General features: G+C 42.7%; 1 protein-coding gene across 1 annotated transcript in view; it reads left to right on the forward strand.

The window, feature by feature from the left end:
* Positions 1–16,374: 16,374 nt before the first annotated feature.
* The window catches only part of THRB (thyroid hormone receptor beta), a 503,781-nt gene continuing 499,051 nt past the window's right edge, over positions 16,375–21,104 (forward strand). Inside the window, exon 1 of the mRNA XM_089690950.1 lies at positions 16,375–16,597. The gene's annotated coding sequence lies outside the window, so the exon portion shown is untranslated. The remainder of the gene's footprint in view (positions 16,598–21,104) is intronic.

The raw sequence follows: 21,104 nt of genomic DNA on the forward strand, positions 1-21,104 counted from the left end.
CTAAAGCCCTGGCTATGTTCAGCTACTATATGGTTTCTATAATATTTTTGGGTGAAAAAGGCCTCATCTGTGCCCATTTCTGATTTAGTTTCAATGTGTTACTGGAGACAAAAGCTCCATTACAATGGACGTGTTGAATGTGAAGAATACAGAGGTGGACTGCAGCCTTACTATGCCCTTTGTGAGCCCTGCCACATGTCAAGTGAACCTGTACTTTGCCTATTCATTCTTAAAGAAATTGTAAAGGCTGGAGGTTTTTTACCTTACCACATTCTCTGCATTAAGGTAAGAAACCTTCCAAGATTAGCTACCTCACCAGTTTAGTTCCGCTTTAAGGGCCAGTTCACACCATGTTGCATCTCAATTGCACAGAGCATGTGGTTCTGTGTGGTGCAATTTCAGCCTGTTCATTTTGAAAGGGCTGAAATCACACTGCACCAAATGTAGTGCATTCACTACTTTTTAAAATGCACTGCAACTGGTGTTTTGTACCATGCGATCCGGTGCGGGCAGGTGCAGGCTAACGCATTGCACTTGCGACCTGCATTTGGGGTGTTGTTAACTTTTTATTGACACCCGCTGCAGATAAAAAATGTAGTGCGTTTTACATTCGATTTGAATAACACAGGAATGAACAGCACGTTCTTGTGCGATTCTGATGCATGCATGGTGTGAACCAGCCCTAAGGGAGAGTGGTTTTTGTTGCCCCCAAAACTGCAAGTGTAAGGCAGGCCTAAGGATATCGTTCAGTGTCACTTTATTTAAATGGTGTTTGTTATATCTGGAGTAACAGATATACAGTATATACACATGGAGCTCAGTTTCATGGAAGTGTTAAGTGGGGTACACACTACGAGAAAATCAGAAGAAAAATTCCTTACAAGGCACGCTTGTTTGATTTTCGTATAGTGTGTACACAACTTTCGCCACCCGATTCAGACTATCCAAACAAACATTTCCGAAGGGACAATCTCCAAATTTTTTCTTGTACATGAACAGAACTAATGATTTTCATTTAATAAGTACTTTTGGATATGAAAGACTGTGCATAATAAGAAACAATAAACAACAAAAAAAAAAGCCTTTGTCATTCGAAAATTTTCATACAATTAATACATCCTTGGTTTCGACCTGATGTGAATCATCGAAGAACACTAGACAATCATTCATCCAATTTCCTTATAGTCTGTTTGTTACAAGTTTGTATTTGTTACAGCTATGCAAATAAAATGTTTATAAAACAATGATTATTAACAAAGTAGCCTTACCCAAGTGTGAGTGCAATGTTCTATGGAAGTCTGTGCATTATTGCAGACCTATTATTGTTTGGTAATTCTACATTTAGCAACTACTAATTGACCAATTTATAAGCATTAACTAATAAAGATTTATTTTACCTAACGTGCATTAAATATCGGTACTGAAAGAAAAAAATAACCGACTGTAAACACACTTGTCTGTTTGTTGTTACCATACACAGAGAGAATTCATCTGCAGAACATTTTGATCAGAAGTTTATGGAAACTAGAAAGAAATGTGTGAAGCAACTTTTTTTTTGGGGGGGGGGCAGCAATACAAATAAAAAGGCCCAGGGGCCCCAAAAGTCATTCTTCAACTGTACATGACTGGAATGTTCCCCTTTTCATAAAAACTGAAAAGGTGAACTAATTTCAAATATCTTGGACACCCACTCCTCCAGACCACAATGTAATAGAAGCAGTGATGCCCTGTGCTGTGGTCAAAGTGGTCCATACACTGCAATACACAGCCCCTGATCAAGTAGCGAGCATAATGTCAGTTGTTGTTGGAGGTTGGTAGGTGAATAGTTTTCCCCCTTCCCTGCTCCATTCTTTACTCTTCTCCTATTATTAGGATGTGGAACTGTGAAAGTCTCCGCTAATATCTATTCATCATAATGCTCACAATGGCAAGCACTCATTGGTCAGTGTGATTTTCCAAAACTATGTAATATAAGTACATACTTCAAGTAATACTAAATGCGCAATGTTTAACGCTGTATTAATTTAACTGACAATTGCGCAGTCATGCAACGCTGCACCCAAATTAAATTTACATCCTTTTTTTCCCCCACAAACAGAGCTTTCTATTGGTGGTATTTGGTCGCATGTGCGTTTTATTTTTGTGCTATAAGCAAAAGAAGACCGACAATTTTGAGAAAAAAACTATTTTGGACTTTTTGCTATTATACATGTCCAGTAAAAAAATTTAAACAATCAAATTTAGTCATAAATTTAGTCTTTGCTAAAAAAAAAATCCCAATATGTGTAAATGAATTGGTTTACATGAAAGTTATAGTGTCTATATATAAGGTTATATATACTGGAAATAGTTTTTTTCATACTAGTAATGGCAGCGATCAGCGACTTATAGCGGGACTGCATGACTGCAGTACTAATGACACTGGGCAGGAAGGGGTTAACATCTGGGGCGATCAAAGGGTTAACTGTGTTCTGTGCGTGTTTCACTGTGTGTTGTGTTTTACTATGTGGCCTGTGTATGTTTTGCTATGTAAGCACGCTGCTTTGTATTACTCTTTTTGAGTTTGGGCAAGGACACAGGGGCCCCATGATCCCCTATTGCCCAGGGGCCCCATGAGTTGTCAGTCCGCCCCTGCAAATATGTGTATATATATATATATATATATTCACATCAGTCCCTGACCTCAAAGAGCTTACAATCTAAAGTCTCAAACTCACATACTAAGGACAATTTAGACAATTAACCTACTGGCTTGTCTTTAGAGCGTGGGAGGAAACCAAAGTACCCAGAGATCTAGAGGACATCATACAATCAGATTGTATAATGTATGGTCACCTTAAAGCGTCACTATGGTTATTCTGACTCCCATTGTTGTGATAGGAACTATCCCTTCCTGAGACCTCCATGGCTGACCAGATAGTAGCAGAAGCAACCACTGTATATTATTATTATTATTACATCGAGTTTATATAGCGCCAAAGGGTTTACTCAGCACTGTACAATAGAGGGGGGGACAATACAAGAAACAGAACAGCAACAACAACAGTACACGAGGGATTAGAGGGCCCTACTCTTTAGAGCTTACAGTCTTCATCTTCAATGTATGCAGAATTTTGAGGCAACACAACAAGATGCAGTATGCTTGATATTTGTGCATTTAAGATGGTCAAAATGCATATTGGCTTTCTTAGCTCCAATGTGTGTCTTGAAGGGAAGATTGAAGAAGCTCACACGAAAGGAAAAGGAAATTTCATCACAAGGGGAAGGAAAATACAGAAAAGCAATACCAACAACAGCCACAAGGTGGAAACACTATAAAAAAGCAATTAACTAGAACACAGCACATACTGTATACACAAATATAACTGCATTCCCATATACTGTTGGATGCAGCACACTAACAATCTGGTATAGTCATATGCTACTATACATTGATAATTAAATAACAACAGTTATGAAAATTCAAATGAACAAAGCGAAAACAAATAACCTAAGAACATGTTAGATGCAAGGGAACGTTGTGCAGTTAAACAGGTAATAGGGCTAAATGTATTTATTACAGGTACTTAAATAGTGCCGCTAATTTGTTTGTTGAATATACATGCTTTACATGTATATTCAACATTCACATCAGTCCCTAATCCTCAAGGAGCTTATACTCTAAGGTCCCTAACTCGCATCCATACAGCACTAGGACCAATTTTGACAGGAGCCAATGAACCTACCAGCATCTCTGGTACCAGTCACAGGAAGAATATGCAAACTCTGACCAGGTAGTGCTGTGGTTGAGTTTTGAGCCAATTACCCTAGTGTTGCAAGGTGGAAGTGCTAACCACTTAGCCACTGCGCTTGATTCATTCTCCTTCTGGGTGTCATAAAAATCTCTCCATCTCAGAAGATGAAAGCAAGACCTGGGGATTGAATTAGATGAATATCAGAGGAGGAAGTTTTTAAAATTAGCATGTTTTTCATGCTAGCCACTTAGCCACTGTGCTTGACTCATTCTCCTGCTATGTGTCATAAAAATCTCTCCATCTACGGAGATGAAAGCAAGACCTGGGGATTGAATTAGATGAATATCAGAGGAGGAAGGTTTTAAAATTAGCATGTTTTCCATGCTGGCCACTTAGCCACTGTGCTTGACTCATTCTCCTGCTGGGTGTCATAAAAATCTCTCCATCTCAGGAAATGAGAGCAAGAACTGGGGATTGAATTAGATTAATATCAGAGGAGGAAGGTTTTAAAATTAGCATGTTTTTCATCAATTGATTCCAAGACAACGGAAATGTGCTAAAAGCTCTTTGCGAGGTGGTATGTGACCCCGCTGAGGGTACGGGGGTTTGGGGTGGATGGGTCCCCCCTGTGTTGGAGGGGTTGTGATTTGCCATGAGCCTTTGCGCACCTGTAGTGGGAATGCACTAAAATGCACACTTTCTGGGAGGAGATTGCAAAAGCAATCCAAGAAATAACAGGGGAGTATATAATGGTTGAGCTTTGGAGGTGTCTGTTTCACAATACAGAAAAGCCAATAGCACAATATAAGTTATCCTTAATCTCACATTTATTAAATGCAGCAAAAGGTTTGATTCCCAGGTGCTGATGAACACAAACAATCCTGAGTTTAAACAAATGGCTTGCAAAAATTGTTCAGGTAGAAGATATGTTGTGCATAGATGAAGATTCTCTAGAGAAATATGATGTTATCTGGGGGAAATGAGTGGAGTTTAAAAAATCAAGGAAGTATATGGATATGCGGGGCACAGGAAATTGAGAATGGCATAGGATTGGAATATAGCATGTGTAAGATGTGGAGGGTTAGCAGTTGCAGTAAAGTAAGATGAAGGGTTTTGAAGAGGAGGGGGAGAGAGATGTTTAGCTTATTTTTGTATACAAAGAAAACAAATGAAAAGAGAATGGAAAAAAAAGCTCTCCATCAAGTACATAAAGTTCAGTTCCCAAATGGTAAGAGCAGTATAGTGATTAGTCTGATGGAAGTCTTTACTGTACCTTGTCTTGTGACCTTCACCTCTACCTTGCCTTCATCACAAAGATTGAGTCCTGTTGGCCAGTCCATTATCTCTGCTTGCTGGTCCTTGAGCAGGAAGAAGTGTCCAACTTGTAGGTTTGAATTGACTTCTGGATGGATCTCTGGGTCCATGTTATGGTCTAGAAGACTGAAGAAGTCAGAGGCATTTCCTTCTGCATTATCCAGCAGTAAGTCCAGACCCGTTAACCTGGAAGAATCCACAAAAGCATTTGTGGACACTGGCATGGTGACAAGATCTGCAGGATTAATGTCCAGTGGAACATAATGCCATTCTTCAATCTTGGAGGATTTTTCAATTCTTTCCACTTGATTGCCAACATGGACGTGACGTTTTATGTGCGGTTGCATATGTAGCCCAGAACAACCATGTAGTCTGGGTCAGATTTGACATCATCTACCTGAATGTCTAGCTCACTTAGTATAAAGTCTGGTATTTCCACAGCTAGCACAGTCCCACAAAGTTCAAGACTAGGAATTATATGCTCAGGTGTAGGTGCTAATTTGGCTTTGCCAAACAGATACCCAACATGGGTTTGATGACAAGCGTCTACTGCCTTAATGTAGACAACAGATGTGTTTGAGATGGTAAAAATGAGTATTGGCTTTCCTAGCCCCACTGTATGTCTTGAAGAGGAGGAGGAAGAAGCTCACAAAAAAGGAAAAAGAAATTACACCACAATAAGGGGAAGGAAAATACAGAAAATTAGTGAATGCATCAGTGAATATATCTGAGAAAATGTGAATCTCCTTTCTCTAACTTGCAGCAAGGGAAATAGAATTGTAGCAATGTGGTATGTGAATCTCATCTAAGGCATGTAGAGATTGTTACCAAAACTCCCATTTTGATTGTTGGTAGCAAAGGGTCCTAATCCTAAGTAGTCTCTGATAACTGTTTTAGTAAGGATTTGCCTTGTATAGTAAAATAATCTGCAAATTCCAGTGGATTATATAGGCTATTCACTGCTGAGAAAACACTACATCTGGTAAATGGTTTGTCTGTAGAGCTAACTTGAAAGCCAAATGAGTCCTTTAAAAAGTTCCACCATAAACGCAGACTTCTCTGTAGAAGTGGCTTATCCACTATCAGATTTTACGTGGATCTTCCCCCTTCGACCATTTTTTTAAACCCCTACCAGGCAGTGTGTTCTGCAAAGTTTAGACACTTACCAACCCAGTGGATCCATTGATGTCCTGCTGAGATCATCTTCTATTCTGCGTGTTCCAAGAGGCACAGCAAGCATTGTGCATGTCATTCACCTAGGAGAGTGACATTCATGGGGAGGTGGAACCAGAAACTTTACATGGAAAAAAAGATAAACAAAAAAAAAATAAAAAAAGACAGTTTCTGTGTAGAGGAAGGGAGGAGGGGTGGAGAGGATGGAACTTTATTTAAAGGGTGAAGATCCACTTTAAGTCTTTAAATCCTTTGGCATGATAGCCAAGCTGAAATGTTTACATGACAGCAGCACTGTTTGAGGCAATCTTGTGGGGTCTGAGATTGGCTTCAGAAAACATACCTTGTGTCCTTTGAAGCAGGTCGATGGCTTCCTCATTCATGCGTAGAAGCCTATAAATGCCTATGTGTGCATGGACACATAGGCTCAGTACCAGGACAGGTTCATCCAGTGCCCAGGGCAAGGATTTGGAACTGTGCCCCCACAGCTAATGAATGTTGTAGAATGGGTGTACCTTGCTGCATTCATTCTCTGTCCTCTTGCTCTGCTGCACCCAGGGCAACTGTCCCTCTCGCCCACCCCTTGAGCAGGCCCTGCATAGGCTTACATTCAGGGGTGTTTAGAGGTAGAAAAAAAAGTGCTAGACGCCCTTAACAGCAGTCGTAAAAATATCCAGTGTGCATGTGGCCTTAGTGTTCCCTGGAATCTGAATCTGGACAAGGCCTTTTCATAACTGTGGGAAAGATTGATTCTTGCAGCACAAAGTGGTAAAGGTTAAACCCAACTGTTGGGAGTCATCCATGAAGAAGTCATTTTCCTTTATTCTGATGAATTCTCTGTTATCAACTGACAGGGCTATTTTATCATTGTTAGGTGTACGACAAAACACTGTGTTCCTAAATTGTCATCACAAAGGATAGGAATGACATTGGGCACTTGAATAACATTTATAGGCTTCTCATTCACTTTATAGTGATGAGGGCATGGTTTAAAATGAGTGGTACGTCCATCTCCTAATATATGTGTTTTGAAAGAATTGAACTCAGATGGTTTGCGCATCTTGTCCAAGCACACATCACCCACTATTACCCAGCCTAGATCAAGTCTTTGTGCATATGGGGCATTGTCAGGACCTTTGCATTGCTGGTGCACCTTATGTACTTTGATAATGTCTCTTCCCAGAAAGACTAGCATTTCAGCATTGTTGTTCAGCAAGTTGATCATTCAGGTGTCTTAGATTGTGATGGTAATATGCAGCTTCCAGAATAGGAATTTCTTCCTTGTTGTTGGGTAACTGATCACTTTCAATTAAGTTCACAAGGATTTGTGTATATTTCCTTTGATAAAAAAGACCATTAGTCATTCTACCAAACGTCTCTACAAGGCCAGAACAGGTGCTGAGATAATATGGTGTTGCATATCTGTTTATGTTAAAGAGCTCAAAGAAGTTTGGTTTAACCAGAGATTTGTTGCTTTGTTCATCTATTGTGGCATATATCCTGGTAGCTTTCTCTGGTTGCCCTCTGGTTATATCTTGACTAGACATACTTTGGCACAGCTCCCCGCCATGGTTTGAGGCAGGGCTCCTTGTACCTGCATGCTGTGGATTAACAGTAGGTGGGGTAGGATGTATAAATGTAAGATAATCTGAAAATTTTTTTTCCCCCATTGCTTGTGCGAGGATTTATAACCTTGTCACAGCAGTCCATAGCTACATTCTCCTTTTCAATTTTCAGAGTACAGTATTTATTCGAGTCTCCGTCTCCGACTCCTGTATTTTCATTTGAGACACCATCTCTGCCTCTCTTATTTTTGTTTGAGTCTCTTGTGCTTGAGTTCTCCTTTAGGTTTCTGTCTACGTTTCTGTCTCTGCTTGTTTAATTTGCATTTGAGTTTTCATCTTTGCTTCTTTTATTGTGTAGCAGCCTCTTAGATAGGTTACTAGACAGGTTAGGTAAATTTAGTTCTTTTTGGCTCTCCTGTAATCAGTGGAGCAATGAGCGATTGCTTTGGGCTGTTCTAGGCTTCACTGACTGAAGTTTGACTGTTTCCCCCTGCCTTCAGGAGGATTCTAGAATGTAGCAGGCTGGAAGAGGCAGACCCACAGTCTAGATGTTTATGTGGTCCTGGCCAACCCCTGGGAGAGGATGCCAAGTAGGTTGCTGAGGAATGCATACATCTGGAGCCTGAGGCAGTCTTGTTCTTGTCTAGGAGAAGACGTTCCCAACCTGAAGGGCTACTGCCCTTTTGGGCAGTCCTGCTGTAGTTCTACATGTGCTCATCAAGGTTCCAGCTATGCTAGAGCTGGGGTGGGGGGCTGTTCTTCTGAAACTTGCTGAAACTGATTAAGGGACCTCACTAAGGATCTGGTTTGGAGAGTTCATGAGAGAAATGTCTGGCTCATATTAGAAAGAGGTATCCAAGTACCCAGAGACATTGTGAGTACAGACCTATGTGTAGGATCCTAGTGACTGTGTGCTGCTACTGTCCATTGTGCATCAGTGCCAGAGCTTGCTTGAATGGGGTCAGCTCCTATGGTGGCTCAGTGTTGCTCAATCCCTTACTAGAGGTACCATACTACAAAGCCTTGACAAACTGAAGAGTGCCCTTGTGTTACTTCATTGTGCTACTGGAGTATTCCACAGCTTCACTGCACCCTATCCAAGTTCAACTTACTATAAAGCATAAAAAAGTTACCCCTAGACGATTCACTGAGCCAGAAGAGTGACTGTTACTGTGTACCTGGTTGTCACTGCACTAACTTCAAAAAATAACCTAGGGCCAACTCAGGAGGCCCTGTCAGGGTGAGCACTACAATTGCAAAGGATTTTCACACTTTAGTTGCTTCTGCATTTGAATGAACCTCTGTAAGTGTGTCACTTAACCTTAATCTCTTAAAGTGAGAGGATCTAGAAGATTGTGCTGTGAGCCTAAAGTAGTTGATGTGGATCTCTGAGATCTGGTTTCCTGCAGATGAACAATGCGGAGTTCTGCTTTCCTTTAGCGCTTTGCACTAACAGATCTGTTTGTTAGCTAAAGGCTACAGTTTTAGTTACTTCTGCTAAAAGGTCCTCTATATTAGAGTTCCTTAGAAAGGCTGTATATTTTGCAGACAGCCACTAATAACATTCAGAGGCGGCAGATAGGCAATCTACAGAGTCTCTTGGTTCTGCTGCTTCGTTGTTAAAATATGAAACAACTGACATGCAATGTGCAGATGTGTCCCATAGTTTGACAGATTGCTGGAGAACTTATCTCTAGTAGATTCATAGTTTTCTCCCAGCTTCTGAGTTGGTTTTATGGTGTGTTTGGGTTTTACACTCTGCTCTACAATATTTGTAGAATCTGTACGGCTGTATGGTTCAGAAGCGTAATGTACTTTCTTTGCTTAAGCAATAGGGTGCTGCATGGAGCCTTGTCTAGAAATGTTGTACTTCACTGAAAATAGGTACAATCTCCTTAAGAAGATGAACAGTGCTTTAGACAGGTAGGGCAACATAGTTCTATTAAGAGAAACAGTTCTAAGCACTCTCAGAAGAAATGCAGGAAGCTTGTGTGACCATGTTCTCTCCTAAAGATGGTCATATATCCATATCCACATTGTGTTTCAGTTATATCTAGCCTACTCCTATTAATCTGAACAATCTTGAAGTCTGTGAACTCTGTGAGATCTTTGTGAAGATCCCACATATTTACTTAACCACCTCCCGGCTGCTCACAGTAAATATACTGTGAACAGGTAGCAGGTGCAGGCACAATCACATACATGTATGTGATTGGCCTTCTGCCGGGTTTGGGGCTTGCACATGAGAGCCCCCTGACAACCTATTCTGTGATTGGATACGTGCTGTGTTTGACAGCTGCTTATATGTGTGTGTTTATATATTAACAAATAGAAAAACCAGTGGTGATCAAATACCACCATAAGAAAACTCTATTTATGCAAACAAATTATATACATTTAATTTGCATACAGTGTTGCATGACCGCACAATTGCCAGTGAAAAGAGAATTGTGGAATTATTTTTTTTCCCCAATTATACTTACCTAGGTGGATGCATGCAGCATCGGTCCGATGCTGCATCTGCCCCCCCCCCCACAGCCACTCTGAGCAGAGAGCAAGACTGTCATTCCCTGCTGTCTGCTCTGCCCCCCCCCCCCCCCCCCAGCGCTTTCTGGACCACTGGGCTGTGGAGGGGGAGGGAGCAGCTGGCTCAGGCTCTCAGCAGATTGCTCAGAGGCTGAGCCAGGTGTCTCCCCAGAGTCTGGGATTGATCCCAATTTTGAAGTTGGGATCTTTCCCCAGCCTGGACCAGTTGAGTGACCCGGCTTCAGCCTGCTGTCTGCTAAAAATTAATCTGAACAATCTTGAAGTCTGTGAACTCTGTGAGATCTTTGTGAAGATCCCCACATATTTACTTAACCACCTGCCGGCTGCTCACAGTAAATATATAGTGAACAGGTAGCAGGTGCAGGCACAATCACATCCATGTACAGGCACAATCACATACAAAACAAACTGCACTCCTGTGATCCACAGAAGTACAGCCAAATTAGCTTTGGCTGTACTTCTCCTTTAAAGTAGTGCAGTGCTGAATAGCAATAAAAATGCCCTGGTCATGAAGGGGGTAAAACCTTCAAGTGGTTAATTGAATTCTGTGCCACATATTCACTTTGACATATTAATAGGCTCTGATGTGTCACACATTTCACAGAGCCTGCCATCTGAACTACAGAGGTGTTGAGAGGAGGAGTTTCAGAAGCCAGAGTCAGAACAGGAATCACAGCTAGCTGATATGTAGTCTTTAGGATTTGAAAATAAACAGCAGAGGAGAAGCTGCAAGGAATGCAGGGAACCCAGGAAGTTGTGGAAAGAGATGTTTTATGAAACTCTGGGAGCATAGGCTTTGCTAAATTTTTGGAGCCACAGCACCGGACATTCTGGTCTCAGTTTCTTCAGCTGCAGAGTTGCATGAAGCTGATGTGCCCACCCTTCCCTTCCTCTTATCCAGTCACATAGAGGTTTGTATTATGTGAACTAATTCACAAAATACAAAGCCTTCTGTGAATGGGCAGCTGAGGGGAGGGGTGGGTAAAGATACTGTGTGTGAGAAGGCAGCGTCTCTCCTCGCAGAGCACTGGAGTGTACCGCCATCAAACTGTCACATGAGGTAGGTCCACGAGGTGGGTTGCACCCCATTGGACTTATCTCATAGTATGCACATTTTACAAAGTGGCGTAATTTCTGGAATTCAGCATGAAGTTTTTTATGATAATTTTTACATAACTACATTGATCCAGTTGGGCCCAATGTACCAATGTAAATACCATTCCTGTGGGATCCGCATGGATGCTGGATATCACTCTAGTAGGCATTGCTACTACAATGATCTGCACTAGCTTTTGGGTCCTGTGAGAAAGGTTGCTTTCACAAGCACCATACAGAGATTGCTTTGCATTTCCCAATGAATGCAAAGCTTTTTCTGATTGGACGAGGTGGAAATGCAGAATGGTGACATCACAATCTCCACCTTAGCCAAGCAGAGAATGCCAGTGATTTCCAGCTTCTTCAGGGGTCCCACAGGTATGGCATATACATATTTGCTGTGGCTATAAAGTCTTAAGGTTTTTTACCTTAATGCATTCTATGTGTGAGTTCCCCCCAGCCCCCCTTATACTTACCTGAGCCCCATCATGATCTAGTGCTATGCATGAGAGCAATGGCTCTCTCTGCTCTGTCCCTCTTCACTGTACAGATCGATAGCAGCAGAAGACATTGGCTCCTGATGCTGTCAATCAAACTCTGTGACAAGGAAGCAGGGGGTGGGGCCATGCCCCACTGTCTGTGTCTATAGATGCAGGCAGCGGGGCTGGGGAGAGAGCCTGCATGAGTACTCCCATGGGAAGCCACTTCCTATGGGGGCACTGGATGAAGAGGAGGAGCCAGGAGTGCCAACAAGGGACCCAAGAAGAGGAGGATCAGGGCTGCTCTGTGCAAAACCATTGCACAGAGCAGGTAAGTATGACATGTTTATTATTTTAGTAAAAAAAAAAAGCTTTACAGTCACTCTAAATTCAGAGTTGGAAAAAGCATCATTCCCCTCCTAATAATGACTTGTAAACTCAATCAGGAGTGGCTAATCACCTTCTCAATTACACATGCAGCCATTTGACTTTTAACTCTGATCAGCTGTAGTTATTTTGATTAGCTTAGCATGAAAAGAGCTTTCCTGGAGTATTTCAGTCCCTGGTAGTGCAACTGAAACAAACAAACAACTATGGGCAGCAAGGCACTGTCAAAAGATCTTTGAGATAAAGTTATGCACAGGCACAAGTCAGGAGATGGATACAAATTCCCCATACTGATGGATACTGATTCCCCATCACATTGTGCTCACTGATTGGTGTTATATGGTCAAAGTGTCCGGTTTGGAGATTTTTGAAAGCGGAGATATTATGCTGCATCTGGGAGAGGATATCTACTGGAGTTTATTCGCCATACTGATTCCTTGTTACACTGCGCTTACTGACCAGTGATATACGGTCAAAGTGTCCGGTGAGGGGCCGCGTTTTTCCAGGTGTATGGTGACAGTTCATGAGATCAGGATTTTTTCTTGTATTTTATTTGTTTGAGGACTTATATGGACTTTTAATTTTGGACATTATTATGCTTTCTAATCAGCACTGAATTTTTTTCTGTTTACATGTACTGTACATTACCCACTCCTGGCCCCTGAGCTATGTACATCACCCATTCCTGACCCCTTAACCATGTACATTACCCACTCCTGACCCCATAACTATGTACAGTACCCACTCCTGACTCCTGAACTATGAATGTTACCCGCTCTGTACATTACCCACTCCAGACCCCTGAACTATGTATGTTACCCAATTCTGACCCCTGAACTATATTCATTATTAACTACTGACCCCTGAACTACAGTATGTACATTACCCACTATGTACATTACCCACTTCTGACCTGAAAACTATGTAAAGTACCCACTCTTGATCCCTGAACTATGTAAGTTACCTACTTTGTATGTTACCCACTCCTGACCCCTGAACTATGTACATTACACATTCCTGACCTATGTACATTACCCGCTCTTGACCACCGAACCACATACATTACCCACTCTTGACCCCTGATTCATGTACATTACCTACTCCTGACCCCTGAACTATGTATGTTACGTACTCCTGACCCTTGAACTCTGTACATTAACCCACTCCTGACCCCTGAAATATGTATCTTTATCCACTCCTGACCCATGAACTCTGTAGTTTACCCACTCCTGACCCCTAAACTAGGTACATTACGCACTCTTGACCCTTGAACTCTGTAGGATACCCACACCTGACCCCTAAACTATGTACATTACTCACTCCCAGGGGCGGACTGACCATTTGGAAACTCGGGCACTGCCTGAGGGCCCGAGGTCAGTAGGGGGCCCCATGAGATGCCCCTGGTACCTTTTTCATAGGCTTTTTTGAGTTTGGGCAAGGACACAGGGGCCCCATGATCCCCTATTGCCCAGGGGCCCCATGAGTTGTCAGTCCGCCCCTGCTCACTCCTGACCCCAGAACTATGTAAATTACCCACTCTCGATCCCTGAACTATGTATGTTACCCACTCTGTGCGTTACCCACTCCTGACCCCTGAACTATGTGCATTACCTATTCCTGACCCCTGAACTATGCACAGTACATTACTGTATTCCTGACCCCTGAATTATGTACAATACCCACTCCTGAACTATGTACATTACTCATTCATGACCCCAGAACTATGAGCGTCACCCACTCGTGAACCCTTAACCATGTACATTACACATTCCAAACCTCTAAACCATGTACATTATCCATTCCTGACACCAGAACACTGTGCGTTACCCACTCCTGGCCCCTGAACTATGTACATTACCCCTCCTGACCCATGAACTATGTAAATTACTCCTGACCCCTGAACTATGTACAATACCTACTCCTGACCTCAGAACTATGTATGTTACCCAATCCTGTCCCATACAGAATGACATCTTCATTGCTTACACAGATACTTCTGACCTGTAACTCTCCTGATCCAGCAATTAGTTTCAGAAAAGCTCTATTTTGAGTCCACTCAAGGTTCTTATCATAACAGAAGCCCTGATGAAGGTTTTGTTTTCCTGACCCCAAAGTGTATTGGCTTTAGTTTTATTTAAAACAAATTGGAAACAAATACATGAATTTGAACTCTTTAATCCTTTGCCCTGGCACTCCTGCTATTGGTGATTTTTTTTCCTGGTAAATAAGCAGGTTACACATAGGAACAGTCCTCTCTGAGTTGAGTAATACAGGTTCTAGCTATACTCCCAGCTCTATAAATAGGTCCCATGTAGTTTTAAGGACCCCTTTCCCCTCAAGTGACCTGTTTATTTGTGTTGGGGTTTAGTGCTCCCTGAACATTACAGCTCTTCTCTTGTGTGTTGTCACCCTCTCTGATTTCTTTTGTTTTATCAATAACAATTTTTATTAAAAGATTACAGAGACAAAAGAGGCATAGCTTAGTTTATAAGTGTCACATACCAGAGAACACCCACTCTGATTTCTAGTGTGAGTGTGTGTTACTAGTCTGTATTTTCTCCTCTGTGTTGTCGCAGTCTATGACTTCTTGTGTGTGATGTCACAGTCTCTGATTTCTCCTACAGTGTGTTGTCACAGTCTATGATTTCTCCTGTGTGTTGTCACACTCCACGTTTTCTCCTGTGTGTTGTCATAGTCTATGACTTCTTGTGTTTGATGTCATAGTCTCTGATCTCTCCTGTGTGTTGTCATGGTCTGTGTTTTCTCTTGTGTGTTGTCACATTCTATGACTTCTTGTGTGGGATGTCACACTTTGTGTTTTCTCCTGTGTGTTGTCACAGTCTATGACTTCTTGAGTTTGATGTCATAGTCTCTGATCTCTCCTGTATGTTGTCACCGTCTCTGATCTCTCCTATGTGTGCTGTCACACTCTGTGTTTTCTCTTGTGTATTGTCACACTTTGTGTTTTCTCCTGTGTGTTGTCACAGTCTATGACTTCTTGAGTTTGATGTCATAGTCTCTGATCTCTGGTGTATGTTGTCACAGTCTCTGATCTCTCCTATGTGTTGTCACAGTCTCTAATCTCTCCTATGTGTTGTCACACTCTGTGTATTCTCCTGTGTGTTTTCACAGTCTATGACTTCTTGTATTTTTATGTCACAGTCTCTGATCTCTCCTGTATGTTGTCACAGTCTCTGATCTCTCCTGTATGTTGTCACAGTCTCTGATCTCTCCTGTATGTTGTCACAGTCTCTGATCTCTCCTGCATGTTGTCACAGTCTCTGATTTATCCTTTATGTTGTCACAGATTGTGTTTTCTCCTGTGCTTTGTCAGAGTCTATGACTTCTTGTGTGGGACGTCACCGTCTCTGATTTCTCCTATGTGTGTTGTCACACTCTGTGTATTCTCCTGTGTGTTGTCACATTCTATGACTTCTTGTGTTTGATGTCACAGTCTCTGATCTCTCCTGTATGTTGTCACAGTCTCTGATTTCTCCTGTATGATGTCACAGTCTCTGATTTCTCCTGTATGTTGTCACACTCTGTGTATTCTCCTGTATGTTGTCACATTCTATGACTTCTTGTATTTTGATGTCATAGTCTCTGATTTCTTCTGTATGTTGTCATACTCTGTGTTTTCTCCTGTGTGTTGTCACCTTCTATGACTTCTTGTGTTTGATGTCACAGTCTCTGATCTCTCCTGTATGTTGTCACAGTCTCTGATTTCTCCTGTATGTTGTCATACTCTGTGTTTTCTCCTATGTGTTGTCACATTCTATGACTTCTTGTGTTTGATGTCATAGTCTCGGATCTCTCCTGTGTGTTGTCACTTTCTATGACTTCTTGTGTTTGATGTCATAGTTTCTGATCTCTCCTGTGTGTTGTCACGGTCTGTGTTTTCTCCTGTGTTGTCACAGTCTCTGATCTCTCCGGAGTTTTCTCAGGCTCTGATCTCTGCTGTGTGTTGCCCCAATCTGTGACATGTAGTGTGTAGTATAGATGAGTGTAGAGAGGGGTGTTGTAGGTGATCGGTGTGTCCGGTGAGGAGGAGCACACAGTGTACACGGGGATCCAGTGTGTGATGGAAGCCGTGTTCTTCCTCTCCTCCTCTGCTCTCCTCTCCTCCTCTTCTCTCCTCTCCTCCTCTGCTCTCCTCTCCTCCTCTCCCCCGCCCTCCCTATCCTTGTTCGTCCTCCCCAGGCAGGTCATTTCAGGACAAGCCCAGCGCCCTGCACCAGATCAGCTGTACAGCTTTCCTCCTCCTGGCCGGGCAGCCGCCGCTCTGCATTCATCTGGCTGTCAGGTGAGCTTTCTCCTTCTCTATGTCTGTCTATGGGCCACACGGCCGCCTGTCTGCCCGCACTGCCGGCCCGGGAACACGGCTCTGTGCGCCGGCTGTGTCATCCGAGTGATCGCTGTGTCAGCCCGGCTGTCATGTCATACTTTCACTTCGTGTCATGCTGGGACCGATCGTGTGCACAGACGGTGTGTATGGGCGATGTGTAGGTGTAGGGGCTGGCTGTCATGGGGTGCTGTGTATACACTGAGCTGTACGATCGTCTGTCTGGTGTCCGATCTCAAGGGATGGAGGGATCCCCGTGTACCGGGACATGTCATGGGGGGGAGCCGGCTGGCTGCTTGTAGGAGGAGATCTGCACTCGATGGGATGTGTATTATTGGGACCTGTCATCTCCTTTGCCATGTTATTGTGTAGGATAGCATTGGACGGACTGTCCTGTGTACTGTCAGTGCGATGAGACGAGGCGATCCTCCTGTACATTAGGCGTGGACGCGTGGTGCTACCTGATGGTATGGAGAGACATGCATGTTACACCAAACACTTTCCAAACTATCTCCATGTGCTGGGGAGAAACTCATCCTGATCGCTGTCATCCCATACTGTTCACATGGATACAATGTAACATCAGTCTGTACACTGATCACTGTCATCCCATACTGTTCACATGGATACAATGTATCATCACCCTGATCGCTGTCATCCCATACTGTTCACATGGATACAATGTATCATCATCCTGATCGCTGTCATCCCATACTATTCACATGGATACAATGTATCACCAGTCTGCACACTGATCACTGTTATCCCATACTATTCACATAGATACAATGTATCACCAGTCTGTACACTGATCACTGTCATCCCATACTATTCACATAGATACAATGTATCATCAGTCTGTACACTGATCACTGTCATCCCATACTATTCACATAGATACAAAGTATCATCAGTCTGTACACTGATCACTGTCACCCCATACTATTCACATAGATACAATGTATCATCACACTGATCGCTGTCATCCCATACTGTTCACATGGATACAATGTATCATCACCCTGATTGCTGTCATCCCATACTGTTCACATGGATACAATGTATCATCACCCTGATCGCTGTCATCCCATACTGTTCACATGGATACAATGTATCATCAGTCTGTACACTGATCACTGTCATCCCATACTATTCACATGGATACAATGTATCATCAGTCTGTACACTGATCACTGTCATCCCATACTATTCACATGGATACAATGTATCATCACACTGATCACTGTCATCCCATACTATTCACATGGATACAATGTATTACAAGTCTGCACACTGATCACTGTCATCCCATACTATTCACATGGATACAATGTATCACCAGTCTGCACACTGATCACTGTCATCCCATACTATTCACATGGATACAATGTATCATCAGTCTGTACACTGATCACTCCTCTGATGTATACAGTACACTGTCATCTCATCCCATACTATTCACATGGATACAATGTATCAATCTGTACGCACTGATCAATCCTCTGATGTATACAGAACACTGTCATCTCATCTCATACCATTCACATGGATACAATGTATCATTAATCAGTACACACTCATCACTCCTCTGATGTATACAGAACTGTCATCACATCCCATACTATTCACATGGATACAATGTATCAGTCTGTACACTGATCACTCCTCTGATGTATACAGAGCACTATCATCTCATCCCATACTATTCACATGGAACAATGTATCAATCTGTACACACTGTATCAGAGATCAGTCAGTATCTACCTAGAAGTTATTTATTTTGTTGTGTTAGTGCTCCAACATAGTTATCAATGGGTCTTAAGTAGATAGTATGGAAGCTTCACCACTGCTGATGCTAAAGAAAATAAATTCCTTATTAATAATTAAGAAGAAAAAAAAAATTATATATATATATATATACATAAACACACTATATGGACTATTGACAAAAGTATTGGTCGGCCTGCCTTCACATGCACATGAACTTTAATGGCATCCCAGTCTCAGTCCGTAGGGTTCCCTTTGCAGCTATAACAGCTTCAGCTCTTCTGGGAAGGCTGTCCACAAGGTTTAGGAGTGTGTCTATGGGAATGTTTCACCATTCTTCCAGAAGTGCATTTGTGAGGTCAGGCACAGATGTCGGACGAGAAGGCCTGGCTCGCAGTCTCCACTCTAATTCATCCCAAAGGTGTTCTATCGGGTTGAGGTCAGGACTCTGTGCAGGCCAGTCAAGTTCCTCCACCCCAAACTCGGTCATCAATGTCTTTATGGTCCTTGCTTTGTGCACTGGTCCGCAGTTATGTTGGAACAGGAAGGGGCCATCCCCAAACTCGTCCTACAAAGTTGGGAGCATGAAATTGTCCAAAATGTCTTGGTATGCTGATGCCTTAAGAGTTCCCTTCACTGGAACTAAGGGGCCATACCAACCCCTGAAAAACAACCCCACACCATAAACCCCCCCCCCACCAAACTTTACACTTGGCACAATGCAGCCAGGCAACCTCCAAACCCAGACACATCCATCAGATTGCCAGGCAGAGAAGTGTGATTCGTCACTCCAGAGAACACGTCTCCTCTGCTCTAGAGTCCAGTGGCATCGTACTTTACACCACTATATCTGATGCTTTGCATTGCACTTGGTGATGTAAGGCTTGGATGCAGCTCTTCGGCCATGGAAACCCATTCCATTAAGTTCTCTACATACTGTTGTTGTGCTAATCTGAAAGCCACATGAAGTTTGGAGGTCTTTAGCTATTGACTCTGCAGACAGCTGGCGACTTCTGCTCATTGTGCGCGTCGGCATGCACTGACCCCGCTCTGTCATTTTACGTAGTCTACCACTTCATGGCTGAGTTTCTGTTGTTCCCAGTTGCTTCCACTTTGTTATAATACCACTAACAGTTAACAGTGGAATATTTAGTAGCAAGGACATTTCATGGATGGACTTATTGCTCAGGTGGCAACCTATCACGGTGCCACGCTTGAATTCACTGAACTCCTGAGAGCGACCCATTCTTTCACAAATGTTTGTAGAAGCAGCCTGCATGCCTATGTCCTTGATTTTATACACCTGTGGCCAAGGAGGTGGTTGGAACACTTGAATCCAATGATTTGGAGGGGTGTCCCAATACTTTTGGCAATATAGTGTATTTTTGTGTGTGTGTATATATCTAATTTTTTGTTCCACATTTATACATAGTTGATTTACTCTATCTATTTAGGTTAAAAAGACTTAAAAAGAAGGTATGGCAACTCTGACAGATTCAAAAAGTTTTAAATGCGCCCCACCTGCCGATCTGCACTTTGTTGTTAAGCGAAAGTTGCAGAAAAATCTTAGAACCCATTTACACCAGAAACCCATGTTCTGTGCGCATCCATGTTCAAAATACACTACAGTTGTGATCTGCTGTGGCTGTCAGTGTTTACTTAAAGTGGTAGTAAACTAGTTCCTTTTCATTAATATTCTAATAAAGCTTTCTGTAGATAAAATGAATATCTCATAAACATGCACCGTTTAGGAGATATTGGGGTTGATTTACTAAAACTGGAGAGTGCAAAATCTGGTACAGCTCTGCACAGAACCAATCAGCTTTCAGGACTATTATGAAAAACCTTAAGTCCTGGTTCACATATATGTGGCCGTGCGGGCTGCGTTTTCATTTGAATGGTCTCCCGTGCCCCGGGACACGCAGGGAAAAAGTCCCTGCACTTCTTTGGAAAACGCAGCCCTCATGGGAATCTTGGTTGTCAGTGCGGTTGCAATTTCCAGTGCGGGTGGCATGCCATTAAAATTAATGGCACCTGCCCACAAGTCCGCATTCTTCTGTGTGGGTGGTGCAGCAGGATTTTTGTGCAGATCCGCAGCAGCACCATCCACACATATGTGAACCTAGCCTAACTCAACAAGCTGAAGTTAGAAGCTGATTGGCTACCATGCACAGCTGCACCAGATTTTGCTCTCTCCAGTTTTAGTAAATCAACCCCATTCTCTCTTTTCTAAAGCTGGCACATGCGCTCTGAAAGAATGGCATACCCGTGCCTTTCCTTCAGAGCTGTATGCCATAGCCTGGGACATCATCGCAGCCTGGCCTGTCAGACAGCCTGAGATCGTGAACCTGGAAGGAGGATCCGGTGAAGATGGAAGCCTCTGCAGCGATGACAGCGTGCTGCTGGAGGGCTTTGTTTTAAGGTAAGTTTTACATAATGTGCTAGTATGCAATGCATACTAGCACATTATGACATTACCTTTCAGGGGACTTTTTGTTTTTCTTTCTTGTGGTTTACTATGACTTTAACAACACCCCAAATGCAGTGCGTTAGTCTGCACCAAATTGCATGGTACAGTAGTACCATGCAGGGGCGGACTGAACATTTGGAAAATCGGGCACTGCCCGAGGGCCCGGGGTCAGTAGGGGGCCCCATAAGATGCCCCTGGTACCTTTTTCATAGGCTTTTTTGAGTTTGGGCA

This window comes from Staurois parvus, unplaced genomic scaffold (genome assembly GCF_062004578.1).
Source record: "Staurois parvus isolate SC_StPar_1 unplaced genomic scaffold, SC_StPar_1.0 ptg000021l, whole genome shotgun sequence".
In the NCBI taxonomy this organism is placed as follows: domain Eukaryota; kingdom Metazoa; phylum Chordata; class Amphibia; order Anura; family Ranidae; genus Staurois; species Staurois parvus.